Source organism: Nelumbo nucifera, chromosome 5 (genome assembly GCF_055504915.1).
Source record: "Nelumbo nucifera cultivar China Antique chromosome 5, China Antique-T2T, whole genome shotgun sequence".
NCBI lineage: Eukaryota > Viridiplantae > Streptophyta > Magnoliopsida > Proteales > Nelumbonaceae > Nelumbo > Nelumbo nucifera.
The window spans coordinates 37,409,009-37,417,975 of record NC_142653.1 but is presented as its reverse complement, the minus strand read 5'-3'; the positions used below and the strand labels follow the sequence as shown (position 1 = coordinate 37,417,975).

At 36.8% G+C, this 8,967-nt stretch overlaps 2 long non-coding RNA genes across 2 annotated transcripts; one reads left to right on the top strand and one right to left on the bottom strand.

The window, feature by feature from the left end:
- Positions 1–1,854: 1,854 nt before the first annotated feature.
- LOC104606722 (uncharacterized) lies at positions 1,855–4,090 on the top strand. Its single transcript, XR_736815.3, has 4 exons — positions 1,855–2,951; positions 3,116–3,223; positions 3,414–3,805; positions 3,952–4,090. It is a non-coding gene; the product is annotated as an uncharacterized LOC104606722 (long non-coding RNA).
- A 1,706-nt stretch (positions 4,091–5,796) lies between these two features.
- LOC104606721 (uncharacterized) lies at positions 5,797–7,352 on the bottom strand. Its single transcript, XR_736813.3, has 3 exons — positions 6,594–7,352; positions 6,367–6,451; positions 5,797–5,936 (listed from the first exon to the last, which is right to left on the bottom strand). It is a non-coding gene; the product is annotated as an uncharacterized LOC104606721 (long non-coding RNA).
- Positions 7,353–8,967: the final 1,615 nt, after the last annotated feature.

Sequence of the window (8,967 nt, the reverse complement as noted above, 5' to 3'; positions counted from 1 at the left end):
CCATCCCCGACCCTGACCTTGCCAAAGTACCCCCCATCCCCGACCCGATGGGGTCGGGGAACCCCGGTACCTGTCGAGGATGGGGAAAATTGCCTTCCCTATTTCAGACAATTGACATCATTGTTAAATAGTAACAAAAAATTAAATGTCCAATTTGCCCTCCATTGTTTTTCAAAATTTCAAAGCAAACCCTAGTTGTTGAAAATTTTCATTGCCACCACCGTCACTACATCCATCGCCCATCACCTCACAATCTTCCAAAACCTTCCTAAGTTCTCTGTTGGAGAAGACATCTTCGATGACCCTAGTGTCGCCTCTCAGCTCCGTCACCTCTTCAGTTGCAACAAAAGCGACACTAACAAATTTGGCAAAGCCAATCTCACCTATCCCAACTGCTTTGAGCTCCAAAACCCCACTAACACTATGGGCATCCCAAGCTTCCTCATCCTCCCCCAATCCTTTGTTATGCTTTTTGCCACTTTGTAAGTAGGTATTTTGGTTTTGGCCAGTTAAACTATGAATTAGATAGGAAATCCTCTGAATAAATAAACCATGAGAGTAAAAAGTAGGGGTATCTACAGTTCGGTTAACCGAACCATGACCTTTTTTTGTAAACTGAACCGGTGGTACTGGTTTTTCCATTTTTCCAAATCAAAACAAAATCGGTACCACCGGTTAACCGGTCCACTAGTTTTGGTTTTTGACCAATTCGGTTTTTTGGTTTTTTATATTTATAATATATATTATATAAATATATGTATAATATTATATTATAAATAATAAATGATATATAATATATTATAAATATTTTAAAAATATATAATATATCTATACATAGATCATTATAAATATAATATAAGTATATATTTATATATATAATGAATACATATTTATATATAATACATAGAAAATATGACATATATTAAAAATATATATAAAGTATACATATAAATATATATATTGGTCGGTTCGGTTAACCGTCGTTTTTTTTGTAGGTTAATTGAAACCAAACCAGTCCTTCGATTTTTCGAAAATTCCAAACCAAAACCAAATTGATCGCTTCGGTTAACCGCATTTTGTGGTTCAGGTTTCTCGATTTGATTGGGTTTTTTTGGTTTTTCATAGACACCCCTAATAAAAAGCAAAGAATTGTAGTAGCAATGCCTTTTGCTATTTAGCTAGTTCCTTAGAATCTGAAACAAGTTGAAAATCGGAAAAACCTTTGCGTAGAAGGAAAGGAAGCATTTGACATTGATTATTAAACAAATATGAATATTGTAAAGGAAGTTGGGTCATTAGCCTAGATTTATTTATTTGTTGTTGGTGGAATAGGTTAAGCATGGGAACAATATTGCTCATATTCTTCATGCTCTCCATCAACAATAATCCTCAACAAGTAGCGGTGTTCACATTAAATGTCAAACCGACCAAACCAGCTTGACCCAATCCAAGTTGGTCAATTTTTCAAAGCCACCAGTTGGTTTTTGGTTTGTATGAGAAAATAAGCCAACAATTCGGTTCGATTTCGGTTTTCACAAAACCGAACCAATCCTACATGTTTAAGTAATTACTAATTAATCCCTGCCCTATATGTTAAATGTTGATATATTTTATTTGTGTTTTGTTTGAATTTTGAAAAAAAATGGTTATTTATGATAAAAACTAAAAGCGCAAAACCAATACAAATATAATATAATGGTACAATATTTAATTTAATTTTATATAAATTTAAATAACATTGACAAAAAATCAGTTTTGCATAAAAATTTAATTAATTTAAATATATTTTGATTTTACATAAAAACTAAAAAAAACTCAAATATAAATAGATATTTAGATATAGATATTTCAGTTTAAGATATATATAAAACTGATTAAACCAGTGATAAACCAACCTTTCATGTTTGGGTAGATTTTGCCACCTTTAAGATCCATCAGTTTTAGTTTGATCAATAAATGAACTGACTAACTCAAGTCTGTTGAAGAAAATAACTCAAAGCGATCCAAGCTGACCTGTGAATATCCCTATCAACAGGGATAACTTTACCCATTCCCAATGACACTAATGACTCACCAGTCACCAACACCACCACCCCCCAAACCCGAAAAGGAAAACGATTAGAGGAGGAAGTCTTACCCTCTGAAGTGTTACCTTTTTTCTCTATCCGTTGTCTTTTTATCTTATCTCTTTTCCCAGAGTTGTACATAAAACGAAACATAAGAGGATTAATGACAAAATTTGCTATCTATAAATGGTGCGTGCCTTTGTTTCAGATAAAGTTTTCTCCCTTGTCAAATGCCAATACCAAGAGACAAACACTCAGGCCATGGTCGTTTTCCGTGGAGGGGGGAAGTTTGGTGGGTTCACAATCGATTGATCAATTTACCTGTGTTCGGATTTCAAAATATTGTGGGGTCTACAGCAAGTTTGATTTACCCGGATATCACTTCCCCGGGTAAATGATACCCTTGTGAGACTCGGGTAAGTTGATTTCCCGAGTGGAGGGTAGGCAGATAAAAATAGAAAATCTCAATATTACCCCTAGAAGATATAAAGGTTCAGACTCTACCTCTCCGAAAAATCACCTCTGTGTTTCCCTCCACTTCGTTCTACTTCTCCGAAAATCAACTTCTGCGTTTCTCATCCACACCTTTCTTCTTCTATGCCATTATTTCTTTTAGACAGAGAATGCTGAGTTCTGCCTTTCTTCTGTCGCTGATGTGTGTCTCTGAGTTCTCTGCGTATCTCTGCGTTTCTCCTCCGAAAATCACCTCTGCGTATCTCGGAGTTCTGCTTCTCTGCCTTCGCTGCTGCTACATCAAATCATCGCAAATGCTGAAGAGTTGTCGTCGCCGTCCTCCATCTGTTGCCAGCACCATTGATCATCCCAGTTGTTGTCACCGCTTCGTCTAGTTGTCATCATTGGTCATTTTTTTCCTCCATTTAAACAGTAAGAATCGCTATTTCACTTGCCGTTGTTCCACCATTCCTCTATAATGCATTGATTATTGCCTATTTTTTTCATCTTGTTCAAAAAATGTTGCTTCTTATCTTATTGTTTCTCTTTTATTATTATTTCATTGATTTCCTTTTATTTTGATTTTTTGTTTCCAGATTTCTTGGATCTAGTATTTTGGTTTTTTAATCAACTATGATACCTAGAGTTTTCAGAATCAGAACAGAAACAATTCTTGTTGTAGAAGATCTACTCAGTGAATCACTGTAAGTAGTTGATTAATTTTGAATTTCCAGATAAGACAAATTGTCTTGTTTTCTATTTCATGAATTTTGCATCCAATTTTGATGGCTTCTTCATTCAGTATTCAATATCTTCTAATGGATTTTGATTAGGCTAAAAAAAATAAATATCTTTTTTTTAACGAAAGAATTGACTGACAAAAGCTCTTTTTAGCTACATTTACTTTCCGATATCCACCCAACGAGATACGCTGAATATCGGGATGCAAGTGATCATTGCTCGCTGTCCTACTGCACGGATGGTCTGATTTATGCCATCACGGGGTCCACTGGAATTACCATTTCCAACACTATTTTTCCCATCACAATGATACAATGTTGCTTGGCCACTGGATATTGGAATGCAAGTGACCATTGCATTCAATCATTTCGGTCGGTGAGGGGATCATACAGAAAATGCCCAGGTATAGGCGTGGCTACATCCACATGTTAACAATGATTTCACGCAGTGGCTGATATATGCATGCAATCGGCGGTAGTGCCAATACCACCATAAACAGTCAGGACAACCACAACATTGTGCCGTCGAACCTGGATTCCGAGGAGGTACAGTAGTAATACACTACATTTTTTTACGAGTATAGTAGTAACAGTAATACAGACTATAATATTAGGGATTTATCGATACCATGCGCTCCTATTGCCGTGTTTTTGCTAACATGCACTTTGTGGTGTGGGTTGGGTCGGAGCAGGTGACAAAGCGGGTGGACAGTGGACGAGTTGGAACTGGAGGATGAAGGGCGATATAATGGTATTGGAGACAAGATCTGCTCCTCACACCCGGCGCCTCGTAGGCTTTTCACACAAACATCCTACCTTGGGAACATTTCCTATTATTTTTAGTTATTATTCATGGGGATGTTCTCAATGCACGGTGGATGTGCATGTGAAGCGCCCATTTGTGAGGAGCAGATCCTGTCTTGGTAAATGGAGCGTTTTTCGTGCCATCCAGGGAGGGCCTAGGGGTAAAGTATGCCAAGGCGCGGGTGTGGAGTCCAAATAGACCTATTCATGGGCCAGATAGCCCGATGGCCTGGCCCGGTCCAGCCTGCACCCCGGTCGGGCTTGGTCATGTAATTAGGCCCACGGGTCTGACCTCGGGCCTAAGACAGTAAGCCCGATTGTGTTATGGGCTGGGCTCGGGATTTGTCAAAAAAGCCCGACCTGGCCCAATTCAGCATTATATATTTTATAAAATACATAATATGTATTTTATATATTATATAAAATATATAAATAATATAATATTCATTGAAATATATATATATATATATATTTATAATTTAATATATACATTTTTTATTTTTTCTTTATAATTTCTCTCTCTCACTCTCTCCCTCTCTATTCAGCTGCTTCAGCAGTAGTAACAACATGGGCTAAATTTCGAGCTCGGGCCCAGGCCCAGGCTTCGGGATTTTTATGAGGGTTGGGCTCGAGCCCAAGTTGTAGGCTCGATGGTCGGGCTAGGCTCAGGCTCAGGCCTTAGAAAAATCTGTTAATGCAGAGTGAAAGCCCGGGCCAGCCCATGAATAGGTCTAAGCCCAAATCGATTGGGCTCATTGACCTGTCCAAACATTTGGAAGTGTGTTTATTTCTCAATCCATGCATTTATGCTGTACTTTGCAGGAAGCTCAAGGCATTGTAATGGCAATACCAATGCCTGGACACTCAGTGACAGCTCAAGAAGAAGGTAGTGTGGTTGAAGATTGCAGACGTCTTTAAGATTTAATTATTTCTCATGATGCAGTTTTCTTGTTGACTGATACAAGGGAAAGTATCAAAAGACTCAGACAGGAAGACATCAAAGAAAAGAGCTAATGACAAGGAATACAAAATGTTTTGGATAATCAGCTCTCAATAAGTATAAGGAAGAACAATGGATGGAGGAGAGGACAGAGGAAAGAACACAGTCTTATGGCAGATGCCTGTTTTTCCTGAGCTAACATTCATTCTAGCGGGTGGAGAGAAATGAACTAACATTCATCAGTTTTGTATAATAAAAAGAAGAGCTAACATTATTTGTCTGCAGAAATGAGCTAACATTCATCAGGTTGTTTGAATCTATGCGAAACAGAAAGAGAGAGAAACAGAGAAACAGAGAAACGATAATGTGAAACAGAGAAATAGTGAGCTGAAAGAAACTTACTGGTGTGGAATTGCAGCGGTGCAGGGTGCAGGGGCGGCGGAAAAGCTTTTAATGGTAATGTGTAGAGTTTCAAAAAGAGTAGTGAAACATAGGATCAACAATCAATCATGGAAAGGACCAAACCACAATTTTTTACCATATACGATATTTTGAAGTCCACACCCAACTGAACGAGACCAAATCCCATGGACCACAAAATATATACAGTTCCGAACACCACCTTAGCTAGGAACACCCTATCAAAACTCCAATTGTGTGTACTTTAGCAATTTGGAAGCTAAAAAAAGGGCAAGACATCATGCACTTTTATTGACGAGTGTCCCTGATTCATCATCTTTTTCACAGATGCAATGACAAAAACACCCATTCTAGAATTAGTAACTCTACCCCGATTTCCTTGGCATTCTCCACTTAGATTATCTTCTCTCAAGGGTACGCTTGTGACCTTCTTGACTCCAAATTTTACTGCCCCCATATGTTCTAAGAAGGAATATCCTTGGATTAGATTTCCAGATTCACTTCTTTTCAGATCTGGCCAAAGACAATTGGTCAAGTGGGAATAGTTTTGTAACAACAAAGAAATTTTAAATAAACTTGTTAAATAAAAGAGGCATTTGCAGGGAAAGTAATCCATGGGTGAGGCCACCCCCACCCAAATTGAAAAGGGAATTAAGAATGAAAACTGCGAAAATCTGTGATAAAATAGAATCACCAACAAAAATTATCGAATATTTTTTAGGATTTTCAATCAGCTACTGATATATAAAGATTCGTTTATACTAGATAAAATAGTAAACACCTCAAGCAAAGAAAATAATAATTGCAACCTCAAAGTCCAGGTAGGGAGGAATATAAGTTTCAGACGAGCAATGGTTCTGAGCTTTCAAACAACAAGTTTGGCGTACAAACTACATACAAAACTGTGCAAAAATCTGTGAGTTCAACTATAAACTATACTCACCGATTGTCTGAATTGACTGGTGTGAAGAACTTTTGAATGGTAGCAATGAAGAAGTACATTGATCCCAAATAGAGTAGGAAAGGATCTGCGAAACATAAAACGATTTCAGTTGGTGAAAGAAAAAAAAAAAAGATGGAAGAAGGAGGAAGAGGAGGCGTGGAAGCAGAGCATGGGGGGTGGATTTCGAAGAAGAAGAAGAAGAGGAAAGGAGAGAGATCTATGATCACCTGGCCGGAGTAAGACAGGTCGGACCTTCAGAGTTCAACCGCCGAAGAGAAGGTTTGAAGGAGGAAGTGACGAGAGAAAGGAAAAAGAGGGTTGGAAACTTGAATTGGAGGTTTGAGGGGTTTTTCTGTCATTTTCATTTTTATTGTTTCAACCGGCTGGAATGGGAATCCGATTTTTGGGGTGGGTCAGGTATGGCCATTCCCTCAAATGGGGGATTTTCATTCTGCTAATCAGATTCCGATTCCACCCAACCAAATGGTTGGAATTGGAATGAACGATTCCGATTCCAGACCTCTATTCCTGTGAACCAAACAGACCCTAAGAATTAGAATTATTATTTTTGTCATATGACATGCATTAATGAAAATTGAAAATTTGAATACTCCTTAGAAGCATTTTAACAAAGAAAGTTTTTATACAAGAGAAGAGGAATATTCTCCCTCTCTTTCTCTCTCTCTTAATGAATAGAATTCATAGCTAATTTCTTTTGTATATCCACTATCCATCTAATATGCATTGGCCATCAAATAATTCTCATGTCGAGCTAGTTTGTGAAGTTTTCCTTTCTGTTTTTTGTTAAGCAAACACTGGAAAGAAGATTTGTGTTTTAGAATTAAGTATTCGTTATATATAAACTATCATGTTGAGACCACATAAAGAATTCTTCCTAGTAAAAGCTTTTATAACTTGCATATTTCTGGATTTTAAAGCTTGTGTTTCCCTGCTCCATGTTTTAATAAACTTTCCAATTTGGATTCCTTAAATATTTTAATTCTGAATTTTATTATTATAAATAATCCATCTTTTCTTTCTCTGTATGCTAGATTAATCATAATATATTAAATCAGTCCTACATCACATTTTGCGGAAGCTGATTGTAAAACTTGGGTATGGGACCTAAGTAGAAATGCGTGTTGTTATGGGATGCATTACAAAGGTTGGAACAGGGGATCTCTAAGGTTGGCTATAGAAATAAGTCAAGGTGGGCGTTGTAGTTTTGTCTTGTTTTATACAGTCATATTGTTGAAGCTTTAATTCTATTTGTTGATTTCTAGAACTGTGCTTGAGTACATAGTTCCTTGCAACAGTCATGGAGAGATATCCCAATGCACAACTGCATTTAACTGTGAGGACGGTGTGAATACGGTTTTGTGAGGATTGAATCTAAGTTCGCACAGTCAATGATCCTTTCAGTAGAAGGGCGATTTGAATTGTAGTCTTTAGGATTCCGGCCTCTACATGCATGGTGTGCAGATACTTTCAAGGCAGTGTCGGAGGCCGTTGAGAGAAATTTAATTTTAAAGTTTAATGATAAAAATAGAACTTGGGAGAAGTTGGATGTGGCGAGAATTCCAATTGTTTTTGAATAGATAAGAGATAAGATTGGATGTTTCTAAGAGCGTCAGTCAATCTCCATTAAAGATAAAGATGAAGGTTTGGTGGAACTGTTGACTTGGGTGGAAAGGGGTTGTAGAGAAACGAGAGAGAAGTTCAGATATATATATATATATATATATATATATATTTTTTTTTTTTTTTCTATCAAAAACAGAGAGAAGTTCATATTTAAAATAGGAGGTGAACCCCCTGACCCATTCGACCTGCAGGCCACCGGGTCGCGGGTTACACAACCACAACCTCCATACTCCATTTTTATAATTGTGGAATACACAAACAGATACAGGCCGGCCACATTCCATGAACAGTCAACGAATTAAAGACTTTGGTGATTATTCCAAAGAATTCTAATTTTTTAAGTCTTCAAGCGTAGTACAGACCCTGTCCCAGACTTTCAATCATCCAAATAATTCCACTGTTGAATCTTGTCCGCAGCCCACAATTATTGATATCTATTTTACGACGTTGAACTGTTTATTTGACCCAAAATCCAGTTTTTAGGATTGTGAGTCTTGTGACCACCATCTCAAAATTTGGTTGTTTTTATAATTTCTCCAATTTTTGGCTGATTTCTACCAAAAATAAATTTTGGTTGAAAAATATGGTTTTTATAAATTTTTGCATTTTTTCTATAATTCATTTTTTCAATTCTTGTTATTTTTTGACAAAATATATGATATTTTACAAGGTTTAAAATATCATAACATATCAATGAGAGGAATCAAGTTTCAGTTTCTAATTGTTTTAATCATTAATAAGGGCTATACATTCTCATATTGTGAAATTCTAAAAGTAGTAAATACAAAACAGAGTTTCTATACACTCTTGATACACAAGGTGTCAAGACTATTGATATTTTGAACCTCGGTGTTTTGGGTTTCAAAGGTAAAAGTCTTAATCACTAAATTCCCCCTTTTTTCAACGAAACCCTCTGAGAATCATTATTCCAATCCAGTGTTTGAAAAGTGAAAGTGT